The sequence below is a fragment of the Planococcus citri genome, chromosome 5 (assembly GCF_950023065.1).
Source record: "Planococcus citri chromosome 5, ihPlaCitr1.1, whole genome shotgun sequence".
Classification (NCBI taxonomy): Eukaryota; Metazoa; Arthropoda; class Insecta; order Hemiptera; family Pseudococcidae; genus Planococcus; species Planococcus citri.
The window spans coordinates 44,719,751-44,727,802 of NC_088681.1; the positions used below are offsets into that span (position 1 = coordinate 44,719,751).

The following is an 8,052-nucleotide window of genomic DNA, read 5'->3' on the forward strand; positions in this document are numbered from 1 at the left end:
GCAGCTGGAAATTTGGATTTGGAGGTTTCAGAACATGCTCTTTCCAAAAATCGCGGTCCCGTTCAAATCGGAGGCGGACACCTCAAGAGGTTTCCTTGTCAGAAGAGTAGGCGTTTGCGGTAGCCGCGACGTTCTTTTTCCCAACCCCCTTGCCGTGCTACCGCCAGGCTTGATTTCCCAGTTACGTATAATTTTGGTCATCTTTTACCAGGGCTCGAGAATCCATACGGCAGCTTTCCCCCTCCCAAAAAATTCCTGGTTCTAAAATAGAATTTTAGGGATACTCGTCGCTACTTGTACAGGAATTCAAATTCTTTAAAAAATGCTCAAATTGCATAAAATAAAGAAATGGATAACTTGAATAAAAATGAATTGGTATCTACGAGTACGTATATTACATTTATGTATATTGAATGAATTACAGAATGAGTATTTGATAGGAAAGTAAAACAAGGTAGATATGTGCATTATTATTTGCAAAAAGCTTAATTTTCATCTAGTAAACTAAAACAAACGCTGTTCATTACAATGGACAAAACATAGTGTGGAAAATAGCTAATTGAGAATTTTTCAAAATGAGCGAGACAGTGGGAGAACAATTTAAAGTGTTTTTGGATTCCCAGTTATTTTCTTTCTTATATATTTCTACGCGTTCTTTCCATGACTTAGAAGTACATAAATTATACTGATCGGTTATTATTTGACGGAAAAATGGATACTGTTTTCTAAGTTGGCATATTTCGCGGTGAAATACTTCGATGACCGGTGCTGAGGGTGGGCTTTGCGCAATAATCGGTGTTGATGTTGATAATACGAGTAATAGGATAATCATAAGTATCGAACGCATTACGGCCTTGTTGAAAATGCAAAAAGGTGTGTCTGAAAGTGATGGTGTTTTGTCAGCTTATCTGTTCTCTTCTTGAGTACTGTTGCAGCCGCTTTGAAAATTCGTTGCAAACTGCAGTAGATATCAAAAGATTCGAAAATAATCTCGTTTTCTTGTCTGTAAATTGAATAATTATAGAAAAACGTAAGCATTAAAAAAATATTCAAACTTCATCGAAACCAATAACAACCGTAAAAAGGCCTATTTCGCAATTTAAATACAAATAACTTATTTAATATTTTACAAAGGAATTAAAGTACCTAAGTATATGTTTTTCCTTTCGTGATTAAAAAATTCCCGACTCGAAGGATGAATTAAAATTTTTCATAAGTAGGTATATTACCTATCTTAATATTAGGAAAAGTAATTATGTACCTTTAAAATGCCAAAATTGCTATTTTATCTCTCAATTATTTTACTTTAAAACTCGCCATATGATATATTTTTTCCCAAATGTCCAAATTTTTATATATTATTTAATAAAAATTTGTCATGTTGAAACAAGTTCTTTAGTTGCCCAATTTTATTACATCATCAGCAAAAATCTCGAAGGTGAAAATAAAATCAAAAATTGAAATAATACTTACATAAAATTATATTTTCGATATACGTTTGCTTGAAAAAAATCTCGAGCTGTTTGAAGACATTAGAAAAGCGAAAAATTTGAATATAAAATTTTGCCTCACCCTCTCTCCCTCTTGAAAATCCCAAGTGTTTAGAAAATGTTCTGCCAAGGGTTCTGCTGAAGACCTGCTTTTTTATTTTAAAATTTTGTTAGACACCCTGGTATAAAATCTGCCTTTATGGTAAGTGGTAGAAAATATGCAAAAAAAAAAATATTAATAAAATATAAAAACATCTCCATGAAAAATGCTCGATAAAATTCAAAATATTTTTAATCCATTGAAATACGCATAGACCAATGATGAAATATTTGTTTACAATCATTTGAAAGTTCTACTAATGAATAGGATTTTATAATTTTATTTGTATTCAAATATTGAAATCAGTTTTTTTTGACCATCTTACCTTATTTGATTGAACGAAGATACTGGAAATTGAAACAGTGTCCGAACTAGAACAAAATTATTTTTAATCGCGACAAACAACCGAGAAAAAATCAATAATACCAATAGATGATGGTTGTGAGATTACCAAAATACTTATGAAAGCTCATGTACCTTTACCTGTTTATATAAGGATTCTGTAAATGCTTTCTTCTGAAAGATGTACGTCAATGACACAGACGATCATCCTTTTCTATTGACGTAGGTAACTAAGCAAAAAACACAATAGGCTTCCAGAAAAAAAAACTACCCACAGACTACATGATATTTTTGAAGAGTTTTTACTTGCGTAAGCAACAAGTAATTTGATCACAAAAAACATGTCACAGCACTAATCCTATGTCTTCCGAATTCGCCTTAATACGTAATTTATACAGGATGTCAAAATGAAACGTGGGCAATTATTTCACAACTGACGCAATCGGAGGAGGCAGACAAAAAACATTATTATGATAAGTTGCCTATCTCGTAAAATGAACGAGCTATGTGCATTGTGCTCTGCATAAATGGAAATTTACCAATAATTTTGAAAAATTCATCAAAAACAAGAAAATGTTTTGGATCATTCAAACGATGCTCAACCCGTAGTATCTACTCCAGTGGGCTTACCAAAAAATGTTATTATGACCAATTGCCTGCCTTCAAAATTGAAGGGGCAAACTTTAAATTTTCAAATTGTGTTTGCGCCTTCGATTTTGAAGTATACAAATGTTTTCTTATTCTGTCTGCAAATTGAAGAAATTGCACCATTTCCTGAACTAAACCATTTTGAAAAATATGTCAATAATAAGAAAATTTTTGTATATCCTAGCAGACGAACAAATTAATGTTATGATGAGCAATCGCATATCTTCAAAATCGAAGGGGCAAGCACAATTTAAAAATTCAAATTTGGGGCACTTGAAATTTGGAAATTTTGAATCAAGGTTGCCCCTATAATTTTGAATAATAGGCAATTGGTGATGATAAATTTTTTTGTTTGTCCCCTCGAGTAGTACTATAGATTAAGGGCATCATTTTAATGATACAAACATTTTCTTGGATAAAGATCTGAAACTCGGTTTTTATACTACATAAATTCGATCTCTCAAATCGATTACGGCCATTTTCCAGCCGATCTGGAGTCTCCAGAAAAATTTGACTACCCTCCAGCTACCTTCAAATTGATCCAGAAAGTGTTGTAATCTCAACTTCGGCAGCTGAAAAATCAATCTTATAGGGTGTTTATAATTACAAGATTATTACACCCGCAAAGGGGGGGAGGGTAGATTTGGTTTGTGAGGTTGGTGTTTTTTTACGTATTAGGGAGATGAATTTTTGTATTTAAGAGGATTCGTCAGGGATGGTAGGTGGGTTTTCTTTTACCTGTAGTGTAAGAGTGCAAGTACCTATGTTTTGTTTCAGTTGAGGACAGTTGAAAAGTACTCGTATGTGTTGGATGGATGTGGGTTCGTTTCTGCAAAATTGGCATGGTGGTTTTGGTTCTTTTTGGTATAGGTGATTATGTGTGATTTTTGTGTGGCCTAAAATTCTTAGTCTAGTAATGAGGATTTCTTCTTTTCTGTTCAGGTGGCCTAGATTTTTCCAGGGGAGGGGAGGTTGTTTTTTTATGTTGGAAGAGTTTGTTTGAGGTTTGTTGTGACCAAAAATTCTGCCAATTAGTAAATGTGTGGTGAGTGATTACCAAGAAAATGGCTCAAATTTTATATTTTGAATGAAAGGTGGAGGGGAGAGGTTCGATATTATTTTTTCACTACTTCAGAAGGCATTTCGATTTTTTTCAATTCAAAATTTTCAGATGTTTAGATGTTTCCCTCCTTCCCTCAAATTTAACATCACTTGACAGAAAATTTTTAGAAACTCATACTTTCAAAAAAAATATATAATTATATAAAATAATAAAGAATAAAATATGGGTAGTACAATTTGTAGATTTCTCCACTAATGGGGAAACCCTACTAAAATCACCTGGAATCATCGTTTAAAGTTTACCATTTTCTTTCAAAAATACTTGAATATTTTTCAGATGGGAGAGCCTCAAATGTTGTTTCACGATTAAAAAATAAAAGAAGTTATCTAGTAGGCTACAAAGTGTCAAACAGCAGGACATCATGAAAAAAAAAGGAAAACAGCAGAACTTTCTAAAGGACACCTCTGTCAAATATTTTAAACGTTAGGAATCAAATAAAACCAAAATTCGTCATTCTTTACCGAGAAATTGTTATGAAATAAAGTAAAAATGGCTCAAATCATTTCATTTTCTGACTTTGGGGGAGTTGAGTTGAGTTAATAGCGTTTTTATTAGTTTATTCATCAATAGCGACCTCTAGCGTGTGCATATTTTGATATGTCACTTGATTTTTTTCAATCGCGCATTCGCTCAAAATTTTTGGGCGCAATTGCGCGCATTTGCTCGGCGAGCATATGCTCACAACATCACTATTTTTGAGGCTAGTTTGATGTTATTTGAGCGTATTGAAATGTTTATATCATCTGCAAAAATTCTTAACCCGCCTCCCTCAACATTCAAAATTGTCATTGACTAATAAATTTTCCTGCGTCAGAACGAAATAAGGTATAAGGTATAGCATTTGGGATATCCAGAAGGGGTGCATGGAGGTTGCACCATTAATTTCCCATGTTGAGCATTTTGCCTACTTTTTTATTTTGAGGGGCAAACATTTTTCTAAAAATTTGGAATTTTCACATTTATCGATTCTTTATTTTTTTAAAATTTAAAAAAAATTAAAAACAAGTGGAATCATTTTGACTCCTTACTGATAATTGTGTGTCCATCAGGGTGGTTCAAAAAACAATAGAAAAAACTTTATGTTACAATTTTTTGAGCTCACCCCCTAGAAGTGTTCCATTTGGTTAGAAAACATTTCACAAAACATTTCAGGTCAAAAAAATAATATTTAGAGATTGCGCAGGAGAGTTGAATGTTGATAACTGATAAGGTACGAGCGCGTCGAGTGAAAACTTCCCACGGTGGATGGAAGCAGTATTACACAACGTTATCCCCTCTACAATGTATGATAAGTGAGACTAGTCCTTGGTGGGCTTTGTAAGATTTTATTAATGAAGAGTTAATGACAATTTTTCAAATCTGAATCACATTGAAGATGGAAATACAAAAGATTTCAAAAGTAAATAAAAAAGTATGAATTTGAGGTTGTATTCTTCTGTTCTACTTGGTAACCGAAGGGAAAACATGTATAGGATTTTACATTGAAATATGAATATTTTATAAGATTCAGCGCTTCAAGTTGATGCTTTATTGACAATTATCAATTTTAAAGCTGGTACTTTATAAAAATGGAGTTTTTCGATTTCTAAATTCTGTAATTCAGGTTACAATGAATTCTACAGTCAAAAAATCATAATAAATACTTTGGAATGGTTGTTTTAAAAATCCAAGAAAAATTGGTATCACTTAATAAGTTGTGGTGGGGATGTTGCTCTCAATATAGTTGTGCCAAATCAACCCCATCAAGCTTTGTTGCGTTTCCCTCCGCGCCATTGTGGGAAGTAGCGTGCTCATAGCTCTCAACATTCAAGGCTTAAGTGAAAAGTTGAAAAGAAAAGTTCCTACTTTTTTTTTCACTTCACTTTTCAGTTTTTACTAAAAAAAAAAGCAAGTGACCAATCAAATTACTCATCAGAGATCACTGACCTCATTGATGAAGTCAAATATCAAATTTCATCATCTCCACTCATCCACCTTCGCAATTCAGAGCCCATTTTTGATATTTTTCACTACCTATATTTTTTTCAAAACTGAAAAACCTAAAAATGTTAGAGGCTCTAGAAATGCTCAAAACTACCACTATTCGATTAATCAGGTGGAAAAAAATGATTTTGTTTTTTTGTGTGTTTTAGATAGGCAAAAAATACATCAATTTGAAGCTCTTGCAAAGAGCTTTGAAATGAGACTCACACGATTTACTTTTCACACTTTTCACAACTTTTCACTTTCCATTTCACCAAAATTACTTTTCTGAAATGTGCACATCTCTATGAACCACCCTAGTGTCCATGTCCAACATTGCTTGTGCACAGCAATTTGATTATCCTTCTAATTTAACTTATTAAAGGGGCAAAAAATTTTGAGCTTCTGGTCTGTACAAACATTTTTCAAAAATTTCTGCCCCTTGAAATAAAAAAGTAGGCAACCTTCACACGGCAAATGAACGGCAGAGCATACACGCATGTGTACCAAGAGTTGTTACTACCCTATCACTCGTTTCTGCGGAGCGATCACAGGAAGAAACTGGTTTGTGACAATTGTCACCATGTTGGGGTCAGCGAGTTAAGGAAAGAGGTTGGGGAATAATACTACAGATTACAGATATCATCAATTGGCAGTATAAATAGTATAGTGCTAAGTACAGAGCCTTGAGGGACTCCATTTTCAATATCAAAAAGTTTTGAGTATGTATGTATAATGTATTTTTTGAAGTATTCTGTATCTCCATGCTTTATTGTCAAAAACTTTTTCAAAATCAAAGAAGACTGAAAGTACCATACAAATTCTTTATTTTGAAAGGCAGTATTGCTGATTTCTTGAGTAAGACTAAAAAGATGGTCCATAGTAGATTCTTTTTTTTCTGAAAGCAGTGAAAGCCACTTTAAAAAGAACTGAGGGAATTTGTAGAGTCGATATATGTACCAAGTACATAAGACGTTTCATAACCATTTTTTCTAGAATTTTACATGGTACAGAAGTTAAGGAAATAGGTCTGTAACTGGAGGGAGGGTAAGCGTTTTTCTCAGGTTTAAGTATGGGAATGACAGTTACAGTTTTCCATGTTTGAGGAAAGGAATGATTATGTCAAGTTTAAAATCTAAGAAACACCTTTGACGATACGACATCGCAATCTCACATTGAATTTTACTCTTAGGTGTATCCAAAAAAACACCCACGCGAGTCGCCGCTTCGTATAAACAAGCAAACGGTGAGGACTTACGCGCGCTCGCGGCTAATAAATTATCAAATATGAAAACAACACGTATACACGAGAGTATATATATTAATTAGAACGTGCGGTGATAAATCACCACGTCGCAATTAAACGATTAATTAATTTTATTACATGTCAATACGTCGCGTCGTCGTGCCATTTATATGCCGCACAAGCTCATTACCTACAACGTTTACTTTTTTTTTATAATTTCTTTCTCTCTCGGTATCATTGATTCTTTCTTTTTCTTTCTTCCTGTTTACGCCGCTTCGCATCGCCTTCCACTAGGAGTCTTTCATTTCTCTCGGCTCTTGGCGGTAGAGTGGCATCATTCGCGAACATTTGATATTGATGGAAATTTTTTCAATCGGAATAGTTTATTTTCAAACCTTCGTGATCTCTTTGCATCACACCACATTTGAGTATAAACCTCACATGATCATGAAGAGGACAATAAGACTTCGACCACCACCACCTAGCTCATCCATAAGTCTCATGTTCGCTGATCTGCCTCGTCAAGTAAGAGGTTCATTCTGAGGATAATTTCAATGAACTCGAAACAAGAAGGAGGAACACTTAGCATATAAGTCTATAATTTAACACAATCGCGTTGCTAATTTCTAGTATCTACCCATAGGTATAGAGGCGGCGTTCTTAATAGTTAATAATGGAACGATTAACCATCGCGTCACAATTCTTATTGTACCGGAGCGTCTATAACGTCTATATGAGTAGTTAAATATCACGTTGATTAACGCACATCTGCACAGTACATCCATCCCGGCATGGTACATAATTTACGTGTAATAATACGATATTTTTCATTTCAGTAAATAATACGTATAAAATGATAGGTACGATTGTTTCCCTCCTTAATAATTCCTCATCATCATCATCATCGTACATATATCTCGACTATAGTTAATAGTTAATTCACTTCATCATATTCCAAGAACTCTACAAAAAAAATTTCAAACGTGTGCATTTTCGAAACATTCCACACGATGAAAGAGAATGATTGAAACTTTCAGCCAAATGAGTAGGTACTTTACTTATCTACCTATTTTCTTTCACCTCGAACTACAGTGTTTCTTTTAAACATGATATTCTATGAAATCAACCTGAAATCAAACCA

At 33.7% G+C, this 8,052-nt stretch overlaps 1 long non-coding RNA gene across 1 annotated transcript; it reads right to left on the reverse strand.

The window, feature by feature from the left end:
- Positions 1-372: 372 nt before the first annotated feature.
- Positions 373-2,032, reverse strand: LOC135848081 (uncharacterized). The gene is made up of 2 exons (XR_010559308.1): positions 1,916-2,032; positions 373-1,003 (listed from the first exon to the last, which is right to left on the reverse strand). It is a non-coding gene; the product is annotated as an uncharacterized LOC135848081 (long non-coding RNA).
- Between the last annotated feature and the right edge of the window lie 6,020 nt (positions 2,033-8,052).